This window comes from Aotus nancymaae, unplaced genomic scaffold (genome assembly GCF_030222135.1).
Source record: "Aotus nancymaae isolate 86718 unplaced genomic scaffold, 86718_ANA_hifiasm-v0.15.2.pri h1tg000062l, whole genome shotgun sequence".
NCBI lineage: Eukaryota > Metazoa > Chordata > Mammalia > Primates > Aotidae > Aotus > Aotus nancymaae.
The window spans coordinates 16,014,579-16,037,624 of record NW_026988476.1 but is presented as its reverse complement, the minus strand read 5'-3'; the positions used below and the strand labels follow the sequence as shown (position 1 = coordinate 16,037,624).

The window sequence follows — 23,046 nt, the reverse complement described above, 5'->3', positions numbered from 1 at the left end:
GCTTTTTTTAAATTCACTAAGATTAGCCTGGGAGGGAGATTACAAAGGGAAGGGAGATTTTCCACAGCATACTACTTTGTGCCATTTAACGTTTAAATTATATGAATGTATTACACATTTCAAATAATTTAAAAAATATATATTTAATAAGAAGAATATATGATTGAAGTTACAACAGCAAAAATTGGGCAATGTTACGAGATAGTCTATTCCTCTGCCACTAATTACATTTAATTCTTCTTGTCCTCTCCCCTGACAACACATAACAAAAAAAGAGAAATAAGTAAAAAAAGAGAACAGATGGAGCAGTAAGAAAATACTAAAATAGTCAACAATTATACATGCAATATGATACAAGTATTACGCTTTTTGCTAAAATTTGCGTTGTCTTCATTTTGCTCTCTTGACAAAGCATTTAATTTATGCACACATCATCAAACATGTGGCTAAAATCCACTACTTAAACTGCTCACAAAGTAATCTCTATGGCACTAGTAATACAAAAAAAGTGGAGTGGGAAATGGGTATATTGGAGCAAAAAAATTTCATACTCTTGAAATTATGTGGTATGAATCTGAACTAGATGTTTCAACATAAGATGTTAGTTATAATCTCCAGGGCATCCAATAAGAAAATAACTCACAAAAACATAGTAAAAGAAACAATACAGTAATTGAAATGGTATGAAAATATCAATTTAATACCTAAGAAGGCAATAATGAGGCAATAGAAGAACAAAAGGAATAAAATACTAGAAAACACAAAACAATTAGAGGAGCAAAGATGGCTGACTAGACATTCAGGAGGAACATCTCCCACTAAGAGATTGGGATATTGGGAAGGCTGGTACTCTTCGAGCAGATCTTTACAGAGAAGGCATTGAGGGTGAACAGAGGGAGTACACAGACACTGGGCTGAGGAAGAAGAAATCTGAGAACCCTAAACAGGGTAGCTAAGCACTGGGACTCATTCCTGACCCCCAGCAACTCTTGGGGAAGGGATCAGTTAAACAGGCAAGGAGTGGTGTGCTTTTATCATGGAGCTCTGGAATTCCAGCAGCATGAGAACCCATGACCCTCATGGATATGAGCTGGCAGTATGAGTTGCTTAGAGAGGTGGCAGGGGCAAGACTCCACCCAATGTGGGGTTGAGAGAGTTTGGTGTGGCAACGTCTGCAATGGAGTACAGCCAGAAATGCCCACCCCAAGGCTCACCATGCTCCTCTAGAAGTCTTTAGCCTTAGGGTGATGGTTGGACCTGGAAAGAGTAGGGAACTCTTGCCCAGTCTCAGCACCCTCCTGTTTGCTGGCCTCTCCTGGGGCCTCAGCCTGGTTGTGTCTGCTTGCAGAGCAGCCTTGGGTGTCCTGCCAGGTGCTTTCTGGGGACCCTCATCATAAATCCTTCACTGTCAGATCACTCCTGACCATTGGGGAGCTCCAACAGACTGAATCCCACCAACATGCACCCACCAGTAGCTTCTTCCCAGCATAGTTTCACCCTACTGCTTTGCTAATATGCACTTGCCCCGATCACTTTTCCAGCACATGTGCATGCATAGGCAAACCTCAACTTTCCTCCCCAGATGGCGCTTGTGCATGAGTGAACCCCATGGCACAACTGCTACTGGTGTAAGTGTTCCCTACCACTACCCCTACTGATGCACAGGCATGCCACCATGCCACCACTGCCAGCACAAATGCACACATGGTCGCTGGCAACCCCTCCCCTGCCATACCACTACTGCCACCGCTACCATCAACAGCACAAGTGAAGCATGAATCCCAGAAATCCTCCTGCTTCCAGGACACCATCCCTGCTGTGCCACTGTCACCACTGGTGCAAGTGCATGAAGAAACACCTAGGCCCAACCCCTGCCAGTGCCCCACCCCAACCAATGCACATATGCCTTGCCACGCTGCTACTGCAGCTGGCACATGTGAGTAAGCACAAATCCTACTGACACTGCTCGAACAAAGCACGTTGGCCAGCATCCGCATCCAAGTGTTGTGGCGAGTAGACCAGGAACACCTTGGCCACTCCAGAACAGTAGATTCCTAAGCTTGAGGGACCAAAGAACAAAGCCAGTGGGCCAGTATCAGCCCATCAGAGTTAGAGCACACAGCCCAGGAATGCTGAGCTGAGCCTTGGCCCCCTAAATTTTTTCAGATATGAAGCCAGTTGACTGAAACTGTCTTCTACCACAATCAAACCCCAAGGGCGCAAGGAATACAAAAGCAAAAAATCCCAGCCAGGTGAGGTGGCTCACACTTGTAGTCTCAGCACTTTGGGAGGCCAAGGTTGGCAGATCATGAAGTCAGGAGATCGAGACCATCGTGGCCAACATGGTGAAACCCTGTGTCTACTAAAAATACAAAAAGTGAGCTGGGCTTGGTGGCACATGCCTGTAATCCCAGCTACTCAGGAGGCTGAGGAAGGAGAATTACTCGAACCAAGGAATCAGAGGTTTCAATGAGCCAAGATTGCCCTACTGCACTCCAGGCTGGTGACGGAGAGAGACTCCATCAAAAAAAAAACAACTCATCCAAAGGTCAGAAACTTCAAGGACTGAAATAACATTAGCTCACACAGAGGAGAAAGAACAAGCGCAAGAACTCTAGCAACTCAAAAAGTCAGAGTGTCTTCTTACCTCCAAACAACAGCACTAGTTACTCAGCAATGGTTCTTAACAAGGCAGAGATGACAGAAACACAATTCAGAATCTGAATAGGAAAGATCAAAGAGATTCAGGATAAAGTCAAAACTCAATACAAGTAATTTTCTCAGGAATACAATAAAACAATACAGGAGCATAAAGACAAAATGAGCATTTTAAGAAAACCAAACTCATCTATTGGAGTTGAATAAATCAAGAATTTCATAATACAATTACCAGTATTAACAGAAGAATAGACAACGCTGAGGAAACGATCTCAGAGCTTGAAGACCAGTTCTCTAAAATAACTCAGATAAAAACAAAGAGAAAAGCACAAAAGAATAATCAGACAGGGCACAGTGGCTCATGCCTGTAATCCCAGCACTTTGGGAGACCGAAGCAAGTGGATCACGAGGTCAATAAGTTGCAACCATCCTGGCCAACATGGTGAAACCCCATCCCTACTAAAAATGCAAAAATTATCTGAGTGTGGTGGTGCACACCTGTAGTCCCAGCTATTCAGGAGGCTGAGGAAGGAGGATCGCTTACACCTGGAAGGCAGAGTTTGCAGTGAGCCAAGATTGTGCCACTGCACTCCAGCCGGGCAACAAGGTGAGACTCTGTCACCAAAAATAAAAAAAAAAAAAAAAAAAATAACATCTAGGAAATATAAAATTATGCAAAAAGACCAAATCCATCATTCATTGACATCTCTGAAAGAGAGGGCCAGAAAGCTAGCAATGTAGAAAAGATATGTGAGTATATCATCTGGGAAAAATGTCCTCAGCCTAACTAGAGCAGCTAACATTCAAATCCATGAATGATGGAACTGTAAATTAGTTCAGTCATTCTGGAAAGCAGTATAATGATACCTCAAAGAACTTAAAACAGAATTACTATTTGACCCAGTAATTCCAGTATTTTGTATATAACCAAAGGAATATAAATTGTTTTACCATAAATACACATGCACACATATGTTCTTGCAGCACTATTCATATTAGCAAATACATGGAATCCACCTAAATGTTCATCAGTCGTAGAATGGATAAAGAAAATGAAGTATAAATACACATGAAATACTATGCAGCCATAAGAAATAATGAGATAAAGCCTTTTTCAACATCATGGATGGAAACAGAGGTCATTATCCTATGCGAACTAACACAGGAACAGAAAACCAAATACTGCATGTTGTCACTTATAAGTGAGAGCTAATCGTTGAGAACACATGAACACAAAGAAGGGGACAACATACACTGGTGCCTACTTGAGGGTGAAAAATGGGAGGAGGAGGAGGAATTTAAAACTACCTATCAGGTTCTGTGTTTATTACCTGGGTGATGAAATAATCTATGCATCAGACCTCCATGATATGCAATTTATATGTACATAGCAAATATATACACATACCCTTGAACCTAAAATAAAATTTTTAAAAAAGAAAACACAAAACAGCAGACATAAATGTGATCTTATCAGTAGCAATATTAAGTTTAAATGGCCTCCAGGTAAAAAATAGAGATAGCCAGAAAGATCTATTAATCATGAATGAGATAAATAAAAGAGAATGAAAAAATATGAACCAATTACACATTTTTAAATAAAATATACACTTTAGATTCAAAAATACTAAAGGAGTAAAGGTAAAAATATTCAAAAAATATATATTATGCATACAGCTACCAACAAATAGAGTGACTATACTATCAGGCAAAATACACTTTAACACAAAAATGCTTACTAGAATAAACAAAGACGTTTTTAATAATGATAAGGTCATGCCAACAGGAAGACATAACAATTATAAACATCTGAGCCTAATAACAGAACCCCCAAATACATGAAGCAATAACTAATGCAATTGATGGAAGAAATATACAGTTTAACAGTAATATTTGGATAATTCAAAATCTGTTTCTCAATAATGGATAGAGCAATTGACAGAAGAGCGACAAGGAAATAGAAGACTTGAAGAAAATGTTAAACCAATAAGACCTGAGAAACATGTACAGAACATTCACCTACCAACAGCAAAATATATACATTCCTCTCAAGTGCACATGGAACGACCTCCAGATGGACCATATGCTAGGCTATAAAACCAGTCTCAACGCTGCTTCTACCTCATAATGCATTTTTAATCTATCCTGGTTTTCTACTTCGTGATTCAGACTTCTTAGGTAGTATCTGTTTAGAAATGTATCCATTTCTGGGTTTTCCAAATTACTGACATATAGTTGTTTTCTAGTAGCCTTTGGTAAATCCTTTGAATTTCTGTGATATCATTGTAATGTCCCCTTTTTTGTCTCTGATTTTATTTATTTGGGTCTTCTCTCCTTTTTCTTAGGTAATCTGGCTAAAGTTTTGTTGATTTTGTTTATCTTTTCAGAAAATGAACTTTCCATTTTGTTGATATTTTGTATTTTTAGTCTCAATTTTACTTATTTCAGCTCTTATCTTCATTGTTTGTTCTCTTCTACTAATTTTAGGTTCAGTGTGTCCTTGCTTTTCTAGTTTTCAAGATGTGTCATTAGGTTTTTTACTTGAAATCTTTTTACTTTTTTGATGTGGGCATTTATTGCTATAAAATTCCCTCTCAGTATTGTTTTTGTTGTATTACACAGGTTTTTGTAGGTTGTGTTTTAATTTTCATTTGTTTCAAGAAATGCAGTAAAGAAAGTTGCAGGATCAAAAAGCAACAAACAAAAGTCAGGAGCACTTACATGTATCAACAGTAAACAATCTAAGAAAGAATCCAAGATAGTAATCCCATGTATAATAGATACAAGAAAAAAATACCTAGGAATAAACCTAACCATCGAAGTGAAATATCTCTCAAGTGAAAACTATAAAACACTGATAAAAGAAATTGAAGAGGACACAAATAAATAGAAAAATATTCATATTCAAGGATTGGAAGAATCTATACTGTGAAAATGTCCCTACTACCCAATATAATGTACAGATTCAATGCAATTTCTATCAAAATACCAAACACACTTTTCACAGAAATAGGAAAAACAATTTTAAAATTTATATGAAACCACAAAAGCCTCATTAGCCAAATCAATACTAAGCAAAAAGAACAATGCTGGAAGCATTCACATTAACTGATTTCAAATAATATTACCAAGCTATAGTAACTGAAATAGCATGATATTAGCATAAAAGACCAGTAGAAGATAACATAGAACCCAGAAATAAGTCCATCCATTTACAGTCAACTCATTTTCAGCAAGGAGACCAAGAATATATATTTGAAAAAGAACAGTCTCTTCAACAAATAGTGCTACAAAAATTGGATATACATATGCAAAGCAAACAAACAAAAAAACTAGATCCCATTTCATCATACAAAAGTTCTATCAGTGTTCAGTAATAGGTGAATACATTCTTTAAAATGTGATATATTTTCACAAGGAAATACTATTTGGCCTTAGAAAAAAAGAAATTCTATCTTTTTCAACATGTATCAACCTGGAGGACATTATGCTACATAAAATAAGCCAGACACAGAACGAGAAATGAACATGTTCTTACTTACAGGTGGAATCTAAAACAAACTCACAGAAGCAGGGAGTAGAATGATAGTTACCAGAGCTGGAGTAGTTGCGAGAATGGGATTTTTCAAAGGATACAAAGTTGCAATTAGGAGGAATAAATGATAAATATTTAAGGTGACACATACATCAGTGTAGCATGGGAAGAAAAACAATAAAACAAAAAGTAAGGTGAAACATATGTTAATTTGCTTTCTTTCAATAATTACACACCCTGTTTGAGTATACAATATCACTGTGTACTCTGCAATTATATATAATTATATTTTGTCAGAAAATTAAAAATTAAATTTAAATTTAAAATTTGTAGCCTATATTTGGAGTATTTAATGTATAAGCATGCAATTTTGTGACATCAACAACTAAAAGAAGTTAGAAAAGACTTGTTAAAAATAGCAGAGCTTTTGTGTACTGTTGAAGTGAAGGTGGTATAAAGTTTAATAAATGTAATTTCTATAGGTAATCTCAAAGAAAATAGCTATAGAATAGATGCAAAAGGGACAAAGGAATATAAATGCTGTATTATAAAATCAGCTAAACACAGAATAAAACTATAATGTAGAAAATGAAGAAAAATAAGCTATAATACATACTTTAAAAACAGCAAAATTACAAAAGTTCCTGTTTTTTAGTAATCACTTTAAATACAAATGGATTAAATTGTTGAGCCAAAAGAAAGAGATTGGAAAAAGAAATAAAAGCACATGATCCAAAGATATGCTATCTACAAAAGACTCAGTTTTGACCCAAAACCAAAATAGGTTGAAAGTGAAAAAATGGCAAATAGTAACCAAAAGAGAGCAGGGTGGCTGTATTAACAGCAAAAAGACTTTAAATCAAAAAAGACTGCAAAAGACAAAAAGGATCTTTTATATTAATAAAAGGTTCAATATAGAAAGAACATATAAAAACTATAAACATATATGTACCTAATAACAGACCATCCAAATATATGAAGCAAAAACTGATAGAATTGAAAGCAGAATAAACAGTTCCACAATAATAGTTGGAGATTTAAATACAGCATTTTCAATAATGGATAGCCCAACTACATAAAGCATAATTAAGGAAACAGAGGGCTTAAACAACACAATAAGCCAACCAGATCTAACTAACACAAACAGAACATTCAACCCAACAACATACATATTCTTCTCAATGCACATGGAACATTTTTTAGGGTAGACCATACATATGTTAGGCCAAAAATTAAGTTTCAAACTATTTAAAAAGAGAGAGACAGAAAACATCTTCTCTAACAACAACAGGATAAAGTTAGCAATCAATAACAGAAGTAAAACTGGAAAATTCACAAACTTGTGAAAATTAAATAACACATTTCTAAACAACCAAGGAAAACAAAGAGGAAACCACAAGGAAATTAGAAACACATAAAATTGAATAAAAAAGAAAACACATCATACCAATAACTTATGGGACACAGTGAAAACCATGCTAAACGATAAATTTACAGCTATAAATCTTCACATTAAAAAGGAAGAAAGATCTCAATCCAACAACTTAACTATCCAACTTGAAAAACTAGAAAAAGAAGAACAAACTAAACCAAAGCTGGCAGAAAGAAGGAAATAGGGAATATTAGAGAATAAAGGAAATATAGAAAAACAATAAAGAAAATAAATGAAATTATAAGTTTTTTCTTTGAAAGACCAGCAAAATTGATCAACTTTTATCTGGATGAACTAAGGTAAAAAAGAGAAGAGACTCAAATACCTAAAACCAAAAGTAAATGGCAAACTATCAAACAAATTTTGATAAAGGTCATCTTATCAAAATTCCAATGTTGTTTAAAGAATTACAAAAACCCATCCTAAAACTGACATAAAATTCCATAGGACCCCAAATAGATAAAACAATCTTGATTCCATCTGAATTTTAGAATCTTTTATATGTCTACAAAAGACATCATTTCAAGAAGAATAAATCTGGAGGACTCACACTTCCTAATTTCAAAACTTAATACAAAGCTACCATAGTCAAAACAGGATGGTGCCAAAGACAGGTATGTAGACCAATAAATAAAGTGCAAAAAAAAAAAAAAAAAACCTCTTATACACTAATAATAGACAAACAGAGAGCCAAATCAAGAGCAAACTCCCATTCACAATTGCTACAAAGAGAATAAAATACCTAGAAATACAACTAACAAAGGATGTGATGGACCTCTTCAAGAAGAACTACAAACCACTTCTCAAGGAAATAACAGAGGACACAAACAGATGGAAAAACATTCCATGCTCATGATTAGGAAAAATCAGTATCATTGAATGGCCATACTGCACAAAGTAATTTATATATTCAATGCTATCCCCATCAAGCTACCATCGACCTTCTTCATAGAACTGGAAAAAAAAACACTTTAAACTTCATATGAAACCAAAAGAGAGACTATATAGCCAAGACAATCCTAAACAAAAAGAACAAAGCTGGAGGCATCATGCTGCCTGACTTCAAACTATACTACAAGACTACAGTAATCAAAACAGCACAGTACTGGTACCAAAACAGAGACATAGACCAATGGAACAGAACAGAGGCCTTGGAAGCAACCCCACACATCTACAACCATCTGATCTTTGACAAACCTGACAAAAACAAGCAATGGGGAAAGGATTCCCTGTTAAATAAATGGTGTTGAGAAAACTGGCTAGCCATGTGCAGAAAGCAGAAACTGGACCCCTTCCTGACACCTTACACTAAAATTAACTCCAGATAGATTAAAGATTTATACACAAGACCTAACGCCGTAAAAACTCTAGAAGAAAACCTACGCAAAACCATTCAGGACATAGGTATAGGCAAGGAGTTCATGACTAAAACACCATAAGCAATGGCAACAAAAGCCAAAATAGACAAATGAGATCTAATAAAACTCCAGAGCTTCTGCACAGCAAAACAAACTATCATTAGGGTGAATTGGCAACCAAAAGAATGGGAAAATTTTTTCACAATCTACCCATCTGACAAAGGGCTAACATCCAAAATCTACAAAGAACTAAAACAGATTAACAAGAAAGAAAACAAACAAACCCATTCAAAAGTGGGCAAAGGGTATGAACAGACACTTTTCAAAAGAAGACATATATGAGGCCAGCAAACATATGAAAAAAATGCTCGTCATCACTGTTCATTAGAGAAATGCAAATCAAAACCACATTGAGACACCATCTCACACCAGTTAAAATGGTGATAATTAAAAAATCTGGAGACAACAGATGCTGGAGAGGATGGGGAGAAATAGGAGCACTTTTACACTGTTGGTAGGAGTGTAATTTAGTTCAACCATTGTGGAAGACAGTGTGGCAATTCCTCAAGGATCTAGAAATAGAAATACCATTTGACTCAGCAATCCCATTACTGGGTATATATCCAAAGGATTATAAATCATTCTACTATAAAGACACATGCACACATATGTTCATTGTGGCACTGTTTACAATAACAAAGACCTGGAACCAACCCAAATGCCCATCAATGATAGACTGGACAAAGAAAATGTGGCACATATACACCATGGAATACTATGCAGCCATAAAAGATGAGTTCATGTCCTTTGTAGGGACATGGATAAATCTGGAAACCATCATTCTCAGCAATCTGACACAAGAACAGAAAATTAAACAACACATGCTCTCACTCATAGGCTGGTGTTGAACAATGAGAACACATGGACACAGGGAGGGGAGCATCACACACTGGGGTCTGTTGAGGGGGACTATGGGAGGGACAGCAGGGGGTGAGAAGGGTGGGGAGGAATCACATGGGGAGAAATGCCAGATATAGGTGACAGGGGGATGGAGGCAGTAAACCACCTTGCCATGTGTGTACCTATGCAAAAATCGTGCATGATCTGCATATGTACCCCAATACCTAAAGTACAATAAAATAAATGAATAAACTATTTCATACATGGACAAATTTTTGACAAGGGTACCAAGACCATTCAATGGGGAAAAGACAGTCTTTTCAACATATGGTGCTCGGGAAATTGAATATTCACATGCAAAAAAAAAAAAAAAAATGAAATTGGACCCTTACCTAACATCATATACAGATATTAACTCAAAATGGATCAAAGACCTACATGTAAGACCTAAAACTATAAAACTCTTAGGAGAAAACAAAGGTTAAAAGATTCATGAGACTGGATTTAGCAATAATTTACTCGATCTTGGATATTACATCAAAAGTACAGGCAACTAAAGAAAAAATGGACAAATTTAGCTTCATGAAAATTAAAAATTTTGTCTCTCACATGCACACGAATGTTCATTGCAGCACAGTTTACAATAGCAAAGACCTGGAACCAACCCAAATGCCCATCGATGATAGACTGGACAGGGAAAATGTGGCACATATACACCATGGAATATTATGCAGTCATCAAAAATGATGAGTTTGCATCCTTTGTAGGGACATAGATGAACCTGGAAACCATCATTCTCAGCAAACTGACACAAGAACACAAAATTAAACACCGCATGTTCTCACTCATAGACAGGTGTTGAACAATGGGAACACATGGACACAGGGAGGGGAGCACTATACACTGAGGTCTGTTGGGGGGAAGTGGGGGGGACAACAGGGGGTGGGGAGTTGGGGAGAGATAACATGGGGAGAAATGCCACATATAGGTGAAGGGGAGGAAGGCAGCAAATCACACTGCCACGTATGCACCTATGCAACAATCTTGCATGTTTTTCACATGTACCCCAAAACCTAAAATGCAATAAAAAAAAAATTTGTCTCTTAGAACACACTACCAAAACAGAGTAAAAAGGCCACCCATAGAATTAAAAAAAAAATTGTAAATTATGTAGCTGATACTGGATTACTCTCCTGAATGTATGGAAAAGTCCTAAATCTCAACAACAACAAAAAATCAACCATAGTAAACAACAGACAAAAAACTTGAATAGCTTGAATAGACATTTTTCTAAAGAAAATGCACAAATATCCAAAAGGCACATGGGAAGATGGTCAATATCACTAATAGGAAAGTGCACATCAAAACTATGAGCCACCACATCCAACCCATAAGGATGGCTACTACCAAAAAAGAAAACAACAAATAAATAACCCATGTTGGTAAGGATATGAAGAAACCGGAACCCTTGTGCACTACTGCTAAGAATGTAAAATATTAACAGTATAGCACTGTAGAAAACAGTATGAAAGTCCTACAAAAAATTAAAAATTCAGTTAACATTTGATCCCACAATTTCACCTCTGGGTATATCTAAAAGTACTGAAAGGAGGGTCTTGAAGAGACACCTGTACCACCATGCTCATAGTAGTAGTATTCACAATAATGAAAATGTGGAAGCTACCCATGTCCATGGACATATAAATCAATAAGCAAAATGCAGTATATACATACAATTAAATGTTATTCAAAAATGTTTATAATTATTAGTATTCAATATAATTCAGAACTATTACTCACGGTGTATACATACAATGATACTATTTCCTTAAGAAAGAAAATTCTGGCAAATGCTACAACATGAATAAAACTTAAGGACACTATGCTAAGTGAAATAAGCCAGTCATTAAAAGACAAATACAGTATGATTTCATTTATGTGAGGAAGTTAGAGCAGCCAAAATCATATAGACGGAAAGTAGAATGCCGATTGCCAGGGGCTGGAGAGAGGGAAGAAAAGGAAGTTACTGTTTAATAGATAATCAGTTTTACAAGATGAAAAGAGTTATGGAGATGGATAGCAGTGATGATTGCACAACTCTAGAAACGTATTTAATACCACTTAACTATATATTTTAAGATGGTTAACACAGTACACTTTATGTTACATGTAATTTAGCCTAGTTTTTAAAAACTGGGGAAAATGGCAAAAAGAGGAGTGAGTGGGAAATACATCACACATTTCCAGAAAAGATTTGTTCCAGAAAGATTTTTTAAAAAGGCAATTTTGAAGGGAAATTGCATCAGACAGTAAAAAACAATAAAAAGTATTGAACGGAAAAAGAATGGCTGCTCTAAAGAGTAGAGAAAACCTTTGGCAATATACTGTAGTAGTGATTTAAAGACGGGTTTGTATGCTGGCTCCCTTGAAGAAATTTGTCATATTTGAGCCTCAAATTTCTGAACTGCAAAATGGGAGAAAATACTACTACTACTTATACGTTGGTTGTAAAGGTTAAACCAAATAATTAAGTTGTAAGCAATTATAATTAGCTGACTTAAGTCAATTGTCTTTCCGAATGCTTAATAAGATAGACTGCAACTTAATAGCACCTATATGGGTTAGATAGCAAGAACTGTTTGTTTAGCAAATAAACTAGCAAAGACATTACTTTTGGCTTCTGTAGTGATCTTTGAAATACTATTAGCTTATATTTTAATAGCTGATATTTCTTGGGGACTTAATAGCTTTTGGTATGTAACTATTCAATTTACCATTTTTAAATCAGGTTACATGAATATGTCTCAAATTTCTTTTGCTTTCATAGCACCCCAAAATCACGAACTAAAACATATCTACTATATGTTAAATGTTCACTTTTTTGTGTGTGTTACAGAATGTAGGATCAATTCAAAGGTATTAGTTTACTCACTTGGGAAAATACAGCAATACCTGATTTGATAGTTACATATTCCATGATAATTACATATTAACATATCTTGCACAGGAACTATCTTTGCAGTTTTTTAAGAAAAAGCTTTCTGCAAACAACATTGAATCAGGATTCATTTGTAAGCTCAGCCCTGGACACACTTACCTCCTGAATTACAGCTAAAACGTCACACAATTTCTCTTCATTTGTAAGGATTGGGATTGGAAAAACATTGAATTGTGATACCAGCAGCAAAAAGCAGAAAGTCTTTTAAGTAATAGAATGAATAACAGAAATGTTGAAAACTGCCTAGAAGATAGAGCAATTTCATAGCTTTACGGCTGAAATTGCAGAGGAGATAGTAAAAGCCATATGGCCCTAGCAAAAAAGCCTTGAGTCATTTGCTATCATGGTAATGGAGATCATACAACTTTAAAGAATTTACTGGCCTCACAGAGGGATGTCTTTTCCCTGGCTAATATTTTCTGGTCTTTCTGGTTAACACTTCAGAACAAGCAGAAAAAAGTATCTTTAAAAAAATGCTGATTGGCTCTCAAATGACAAGTTGAGTTTGGGTATTTACTCACTTAGTTTTGTCTAGGTTAAATAGGAGGCTTGCTTACATGGAATTTGCCCAACTGTAATAACAGAGTTTTGTGTTATCACTAATAATTATTTTTGTTTTGATTTGAGATATTAGCAGGTACTTAGATGCTGTCATACAGCTGCTGCCTAGAAGGGATATGCAAAGTGATGATTCTGTCCCAGAAAGAGACAGAACACCTCATGATCAGTCCTTCTCCTCTTCATAAACAGAATGATGAAAAGAAGGGACGGCGAATCCTGAAATGACCACCCAGACTGCTGACAGCTGTACAGAACTGTCATTTAAAACTACTGGAGATGCCACGATCATGAAATAAGCACCTTACTTATGCAATAAACGTAACATGGCATAGTAATCTAGAAACGACTATTTCACATACATAACAACAACAAAATGCTTCCTTGAACACCCAAAAATAGGTAGCTCAACGCTTACCCAGTGCTTAACTAATTTGGTTAGGTAGCACCAGCCAAACAGCAGCACTCAGAAACTGATTTCCTAACATGAAACGAATACTGTATTCTTCCCCCAAGCTTCAACACTAGTGATTAGCCTTATTCCTTGGTCAGATTCTCTGCTTAACACTCAATATTTTGTCCAAGAGTCTATCATTTTTTTCCAAAATAAAAAAAGGAAATATTCTTTGGAAACCAAAATAAAACTGAAAGAAACGTTTGTGATACTTGTCAGCTTTTATAAATCTGCAGTTTTGATTATTTCTTTTTTATTCTAAAGAAATACATGCATTCATACTTAATTTTATAATCATAATTTTAAATTATCTTTCCTTAAAGATAGTCCTCAAAATAGAATGGACTCAGGCCTCAAAAAACCTGGAGAAGCTGGCTATAATTCTACATTACCGGAAATGGCAATTTGACACTGGTTTCCCATGGGTTCAAACTTGGTAGGGAATATCTAGATCAGGATGTTATTTTCTCTGTAAGCTCCTCCTTTTAGGACAACCACTTGGAACTGAAGAGATAATATCTAGTTAAACTCATTAATCAACTCAACCTTATGGTCCCAGCAAGCTTATCTCAAAAAACGAACTTATATGCCTTCTTCTTTCAAAAAACTATGTACTGTAAATACACATCCCTTTTCACCTTGGCCCTCAAACTTTCTTGTAAATGTAACTCCAATTACTTTATTGCAAGTGTCTGTTAATTTTAATTTCTTTTATGCTATCTTTTGTATTTTAAATTTGAATTATATCATTTATTTGTATAATATTCTAACTCATCCACTCATTTTTTTCTTGACATATATAAAATTGAAATCCATAATAAATAAAAAATCCTTCAACCCACAAATATTCTAAGAAAGGAGTCACTACCTAATCAGTTTTTATTTTTAAGGCCATATGAAAGCATTACCTTGATGATCAGCAAGCATTCATTCATCTACTCATTGTTTTGATAACTACATTTGATGCCTACTATATATCAATTACTAGCAAGTGAAAAGAACATTGTCCTAGTATTAATCAAGAGATCAGGACCATCTTTAAAGAATATTCTTTTAAAAATCTTTATCACCTGTAGAACACCATGTTGAAATTTGAACACGGCTACTACTCTATAAATATCTGTGGGTTTACTATATTAACATTTCAGTAATGGAAAATAAACTTGGATTTAGAAATCCCATCTCTGAATCCTAGACTTACCAGTTCCTATTTATGTGACTTTAGAAAAGCCATTTATATCTGTTCCCATCTAACTAGTTAACGAGATTATTGTGAAACTGAGGCTGAAACCTATAAGCAAGTTTTGGGCCAGGGGTGACAGATTTCACAGTGCATGGTCCCAGCTTATAACTAGTGGGAAGGACAGAAATGCATCATCATAATTACCATGATGGAGGACTATGCATAATATAGTGGGACCAAGTATATACATCTACATTTGGAATCAGAGAGGGTTAAGAAAAGCAGCAGCTCTGAAGTGAGACTTGTGGTAAGAATTCAGCAAATAAAAGAAATGGAAGGTCATTCTTGGCAGAGGAAAACATTCCTGAAAAATATGGTGGCATAAGAATCTGTGGTATGTTTGGAAAACTACAATTAGTTTATCATTCGAGAAAATATGCAAGGAAAAGTTGAAGTAGAGCACACATTAGGGGAGAAGAAAGGGTAGCTGATAGCAATGAATGGACAGACAAGGAAAGTTCATGAAAGACCAAAATGGTCTGCTATATAAGAGAATCTGATTTCACCACTTGAGCAGTGGAATATCACAGAAGGATCTGAAGGAAGGGAGGAACACATCTGCTTATTGGAAAGACCATTCTGACACCAATGGAGAGAACAAATTGGAGGTGGCAAGATTAGTATTAGGAAAGGCAATCAATCCTCTTCCAGATTTCCTGGTGGGTCTGATGTCCATTTGATGCTCCTTCCACATTTTGAGGAAAGTTCCCTGTCAGAATTATCCCTACTCTTGCCCCCTAACACTAACATACGCCAACTATTACCCTGCCAGTGCTGTGCGCGTTCAATATACATTCCATCCCACTGCAATTATTAGACTTCAACACAAACGAAATAAGCTTGATATTAAGAAAAATCCATTGATCTAATAAATTCACAGATGACAATAATGGTATTGATAGCTAATATTTATCGTGTCCTAGGTGCCATATACTACACTAAGTATTTCACATGCTCTATCACATCTAATGCACACAGTAACCCCACAATTATAGTGATGAGTGTTGTCGCCAAAACAAAAACAAAGAAAAAAAGTTTAGGGAAGTTTGTCTAGTCCAGTGGTGTTCACTCAGGCAGGAAGATTGCCTGGGGCCAGGAGTTAGAGTCCAGCCTGGGTGACTGAGCAAGATCCTGCCTCTAAATATATATGTATATGTGACATGGAGTCTTGCTCTGTCACCCAGGCTGGAGTGCAGTGGCCCAGTCTTGGCTCACTGCAACCTCCATCTCCCAGGATCAAGTGTTTCTCCTGCCTCAGCATCCTGAGTAGCTGGGATTACAGGTGCCCACCACTACGCCCATCTAATTTTTGTACTTTTAGTAGAGACGGGGTTTCGCCATGTTAGCCAGGATGGTCTTGAACTCCTGACCTCAGGTGATCTGCCCACCTCAGCTTCCAAAACCGTTGGGATTACAGAAGTGAGCCACGGTGCCCAGCCTAAAAATATTTTTAAATAAAAAAATTAAAATTAAAAAAAGGTTAGGGAAGTTTTATTACTTGCTCAAGCTTATATACGGAAAAAAAAAAAATTGCTGAGGTCAGCCTTAAAGCCAGTAGTATCTGACAAGACTACTGTTACCCTCCCATACTACACAGAAATGCCATATGGGCATTGCCTCAGGTATTGCAGTATTAAAGATAATGGGACTAATATGTTTTGTGACTGGCAAAATCTGAGGTGCCAAGGTAATATACATTTTCTAAATTTCCCACGATTAATTGTGTAATTAGGAAATAAAAAAGCAAAAGTTGTTAATTTGCAATATATATTTATTTTGTGACACAGTCTCCCTCTGTCACCAGGCTGGAGTGCAGTGGCACAATTTAGGCTCACTGCAACCTCCACCTCACGAGTTCAAGTGATTCCCCTGCCTCAGCCTCCCAAGTAGCTGAGACTACAGGCATATGCCACCACACCAGCTAATTTTTTGTATTTTAGTAGAGACTGGGTTTCACCATGTTGGCCAGGTTGGTCTCAATCTCCTGACATTGTGATCCACCCTCCTTGGCTTCCCAAAGTGCTAGGATTACAGGCATGAGCCACTGCGCCTGGCGAGTATGTTTATTTCAAAACAAACCACTATGCAGTATATTGTATTAGTATTCTTTGGAGAAATAAAACCAATAGGATAGAGATTTGCAAGAGGAGAGTTATTACAGGACTTGGCTCATATGATTATGGAATACAGAGAGTTCCGTAAGGCACCATCTACAGCTAGAGAACAAGGAGAACTAATGGATTTTGATGATGCTCCTCCACATTGCTGAAGGTGTATCTTTTTTACTCAGTCTACTAATTCAAATGCTAGTCTCTTTCAGAAACTCTTGTAGAGACACCCAGAAATTATGTTTAAAGAGCTATCTGGATATCCCCTAACCCAGTCAAGTTGACAAATAAAATTAATGATCACAGTAATAAAATCTTTAAAATGTTCCCTCTTTATAGAAATGATCATTGAGTCACACTATCACAAAATGTTCAGCAAAAAAAGGTACTGTATTAGCCAGCAGAATAAATCAGAGGACTGTGATCCAGATAATTTAAAATTGAGAACACTCAAATATCTACGTTAAATAAAGTTTTCTTAGTATTTATATCCCACTTGTCCCAAAATTAAAATTTTGAGATGTGTACAAAATTTATGCAACCAGATAAAATCAATCCATGAGAAAAATTTTGAAAGAAAACAGTATTTTTTCTCAGCAAATTTGGACACCTTGTAATCTCTGTTTAATTTAATATGAAAATGAGGGGTTTTCGGTCTTGTTTGTTTGTTTGTTTTTAAGACAGAGTTTCATTCTTGTTGCCCAGGCTTGAGTGCAATGGTGCTATCTCGGCTCACTGCAACCTCCATCTCCCAGGTTCAAGTGATTCTCCTGCCTCAGCCTCCCAAGTAGTTGGGATTATAGTCGCACACCACCACACCCAGCTAATTTTTGTATTTTTAGTAGAGATGGGATTTTGCCATGTTGGTCAGGCTAGTCTCGAATTCCTGACCTCAGGTGATCCACCTGGCTCAGCCTCCCAAAGTGCTGGGATTACAAGCATGAGCCACTGTGCCTGGCTGAAAATGAGTTTTTAGTATCTAAGAATATACCAAATGCCAGGTGCAGTGGCTAATGTCTATAATCTCATCACTTTGGGAAGCTGAGATGGGAGGATTGCTTGAGCCCAGGAGTTCAAGACCAACCTCATCAGCATAGGGAGAGCCTCAACAAAATATAAACAAAATTAGGTTGCTATGCTGGCATACACCTGTAGTCCCAGCTACATGGGAGGCTGAGATGGGAGGATCATCTGAGCCCAAGAATTCGAGGCTGCAGTGAGCCAAGATTATGCAACTACACTTCAGCCTGAGTGACAGAGCAAGATTCTATCTAAAAACAACAACAACAAAAAAAAAAAAAAAACAAAAAACACCAAGTATAGTAGGCAGAGTTCAAAATCCAGTGCAATGCCTATGATTCCTACCCTGGGTGCATGCACCCTGATTAATCCCCTCCACTTAAGTTAACTATGAGTTTGATGAATTTTACTGCCTCAATTAAGTGAACTAATATGATAAATGTGAAGGGATTTTGCAGATATAATTAAATCTCGAATTAGTTGATTTTGAATTCTTCAAAAGAGAGACTATCCTAGATGGGCCTGACCTAATTTAGTAAGCCCTGAAAAGGGACTTAGGTTTTCCAGAAAAAGGAAAAGAGAGAAGGCGGGCAGAAAGAGAGAGAGATTTAAAGCATGAGATATCCTGCTGACTTTTAAGAGCTAAACTGTAAGGTTGTGAGAGGGCCGTGTAGCTAGGTCCTGAGGTTCTTCTCTTAGGTTCTAAGAATGGTCCCTCCCAGCAGCTAGCAAGAAAGTGGGGATCTGGGTCCTACAACAAGCAAGAAAACAAGAATCTCTGTACCAGAGATGCAAGGGGCTGAATTCTGCCAAAAACTGTGTGAGCTTGGAAGAAAATTAGGGCTTCAGAGGAGGACACAGTCTGACCAACACCTTGATCTCAACCCTGTGAGATACTGAGCAGAACAACCCAGCCACACCATGCCAACTTCTGATCTATGGGCTGTGAGATAAGAAACAGATGTTGTTTTAAGTCATCATATTTGTGATAAATTTTAATGTAGAAATTTTAAAAACGAATACACTGAAGCAGAGATGTGACCCACTGCGTGCTGGATAACATGAAAAACTGGCCTCCAACACCAGTAACCCACAAAACATATAACTGGCTACCCTCAGGGAATCTATAACCAACCATGCACATAAAATGCATACATCTCTAAACAATCTACATAATTTGAGGTTTTTATATTTTGCATTTTTACCAATGAAATTAAAAGCTAATGCCTCAAGAAAAAGCTTATATGGAAATCAGAGAAGTCAAATGTAAATAACTTCAGTGTTCTAATAGCAAAGCTATGTTCTTCCATCGTAAGTATTAAACCTGTTTCTTTCTTGACACTATGAATCTCAAGTTTCTAAAGGATTAAGTTTCCAATTTGAGACTAATATATAGACTAGAATTCAAGTGTGCCTATTCTCTTTCTCCTTCATTACTGAGGCTTTATTTACCCTGGCTTGTCACAGGTTTACAAGGACCTATTTTCTCTGCTTTTCTCATATTGCAATGTCTTGGTAATGGAGATTGGAAAATTGCATGGTTATTGGGTAATACTGCCAGAAAAATTAGATCCTATTTAACTTTATTTTCCTGAAGCCCACATCTCTCTATAAGCCATACTTTTTAAATTTAAAATATCAGTAAGAAAAAAAAAACATACTTTGTTCTAATCTCATTCTTTCTCTCCTTCACCCTCCACATATGCACAGTCTTATTTAAATAGTTTGAGAAGGTAGGCCGAAGAAATTAAGGTATTCTTTGCCTGCAGTATAAGAATTAGACTTACAGTCTGAATTCTAGGAAAAATAAAAATGTTCTATATCTAAAAATTTAGAAGGTAGTCCTTCAGCTATAAACAATCCATTTCAGTAACTGAAATACTGAAACTCAGCAGATAGATTACAGATGTGAATTTCTGCTGGGAACACATTTAGCAAAGAACATTTTGAAGCTATTTCATTCATTGAGTAAGATCAATGCTGAGTCCTCTGAAAACCAGGATTGTTAACAGATTTAGATTCCACAGATAATTGGTTAGGAAATATTATTTTTAAATGTCCTAAAACAACAGTAGATTTTAACTGTGATTTTTTTTCATTAACAGATTCCTATACTTCTATGAAAGAATGATTGGAATCTGTATCTGAGGAATACCTGAAATTATCCTAGCACCACAAAAGTGAAGGATGTGTCTAACCAATAAATGAATTCTTTAACACACTCCAACAACAGTTGTGTATATGTGCTTATTCTTATAAATAGGAAAGTTTACCTATTTTTCCCATATAAAACATCATTTTAGCAATGATTTGGTGAAAATAACTAAATGGTATCTAAACAGTAGATCTTAAAACAAGAAAATCAAAAATAGGCCAAAAGTACTGTTTTACTTCATTATGAGAGTATTAACTTTAGAATTCCAAGGAAGAAAGGAAAGAAGGAAGGTAGAAAGAAAAGGAAGGAAGAAGGGAGGGAGGAAGTAAAGGGAAGAGTTGTCAGATGAAAAGATCTTGCGGGTCAACTCTTCCCATTCAACAAAGCTTTATTTATTACGAGCCAGGCACTGTGCTTGTCAAAAAAGATGCAAGTTAGCTAAGGACAAAATTCAGTGAGCACAAAAAATATATAAATAGATCATTACAAGGAAATATGAAAAAAGCAGTAATACAGGTTTAAGCAAAGAGCTATTAACTCTGCCTGAAAGTTTAAGTTCACTTTACAGAGGGGATGACATTTTAAGTGGAACTCCAAGAGCTAACTAAAACAATGTTTGATAAGGTTTAGTGAAGAGGTCTGGATGTAAACTTAATACCTAAGAGAAATTCCAACTATCTTGATTCTTTTCTTCTTAACATCCCCAGTAACTCCAGAGACACCACCCAAACTCATGCATTATATCTTGATCCTGCTAGTTGTCCCAGATGAATGACACATCCTTCTGGCAAACGACTCTTCGGAAGACACTGTGAGACAAGATATAAGCCTGCTAACCATGTGAGTCCTTAAGTCTGCTTTGGATTTGAACTTCACATGGCAGCCATAAGATCTGCATTGGTGAACTTGCTTCCGAATAAAATTGACCAGTTTCACTTGCTGATAGAAATTTAATCTAAGTTCTGACTTTATTTTGGGAAGATCAAATTCGTGTGCATCCTCCATGTGGACATACAATTTCTCAATTGTTTCAGCTTGCTTTTCACAAAATAAGCAGACGACAGAGTCAGGGTGTTCTTCCCAGTCAGACCAGTCATCTTCCTGATGGTCCAACAACTCCCGATCATCTTCCAACTGAACTTCTTCCCATGATTTTCCAAGTTCCAAATAATTGACGACATAAAATCGATCATATTCTCTGTTCTTAGGATTAATCTTATGAGGCTATTTTTTCCTCATGTGATCTTTAAGTGTATTTTTGTCCTTAAAGGTCTTCTCACAGTACAAGCACTGCAAATTGTCAAGCTATTTCTGTAGTGTACACAAAAATCATTGCAGTTTATAATGTTGTCTGGCAACCCAATGTTGAAGCATATTCACTGGCCACGTGGTTCAAAAGAACAGATCTGTTTCCAAGGAATTCTTCATTGCAAAACATACAAATGCCATGAAAATTGGTATCATTTTGTTCTTGCTGCTGTTATTCCAGAATTTCTTTCAGTCTCTGTTTCTGAAGCTCTCAAAGAATTCTGTCCTCTGGTAAAACATCACATAACAAAAAATAATTCTCTTGTTCTTCAAATGGAGCAGCGGAATTAATTCTTACCACACTACAAAAATCTGTGATGGGCTGTTCAGTGAACCTCTTCCTCCAATATAAAATGTACCTTTGGAAATCAGTCACCAATTTGACATCAGTTATGACAATCTTATGCTCAATAATCATGTGCTTTAGAAATTTGTCTTGTTCAGCCACAGGAAAATGTTCTTCACAGAAAATACAAGGCACAGATGGAGAACCTTCTAAAGTGGTGATGCCACCTGGACTTTCTGGCAGGGAAAGTGGCTCCAGGACACAATCCTTACCATCCCCATAACCTACACCCCTGACTGTGCTGCAGCTCCCATCATGGTCTTCCTCCAGTCGGGCGACAGCCCCCTGGTTCTTGGGAGCAGCCATTACCCAGAAGAAACTAAACACACTTCACTGCTCCCTGATAGAAAGGTGTGGGATCAACTGGAGTATTATTTTCCAACCTATGAAAATGACACTCCCCTGTGTACACTGTCTGACAGTGAAAGTGACCTGACAGCTCAAGAACAAAATGATGTTCCCATCATGAGTGAAGATACATCTAAACTGTATGCTTTGAAACAAAGCAGTATTTTGAACCAGTTGCTACTACAAGAGTGCTTGAAAAACTAGAAGAAACTACCACAGAAGCAATTTTTCATGTTTTTCCTCCTATGAGACAGACATGAAAGAATAATTTAAATTTGAACATCAGCAAAGGATTAGTCCTTTGTGAAATAAACTTTTCATAAATGAATGTTGTTTTCAAAAAATAAAGTAGAAAAACGCACTTACTAAGAACTACATAAAAAATGAAATAGGAAAATAAGATGAAGACTTTGTATTTTGGCTGTAAAGTTTTATTGTGTGATCATCTTAAATGATCTCATTTCATTAAACTCATAATTATCCATAGAAAGATATGCCAATTACAAAGAAATGAAATGTTGAAATTATTTATAAACCCGATTTTTCAATCAGTAGTTTCAGTCTCCTCCCCAAGGATCTTCTTCATCCATTAAGGTGCAAAATTTGAATATCCTTTTTGTACTAT

At 36.4% G+C, this 23,046-nt stretch overlaps 1 pseudogene; it reads right to left on the bottom strand.

The window, feature by feature from the left end:
- Positions 1-21,157: 21,157 nt before the first annotated feature.
- Positions 21,158-22,379, bottom strand: LOC105719916 (zinc finger protein 277-like; annotated as a pseudogene).
- Positions 22,380-23,046: the final 667 nt, after the last annotated feature.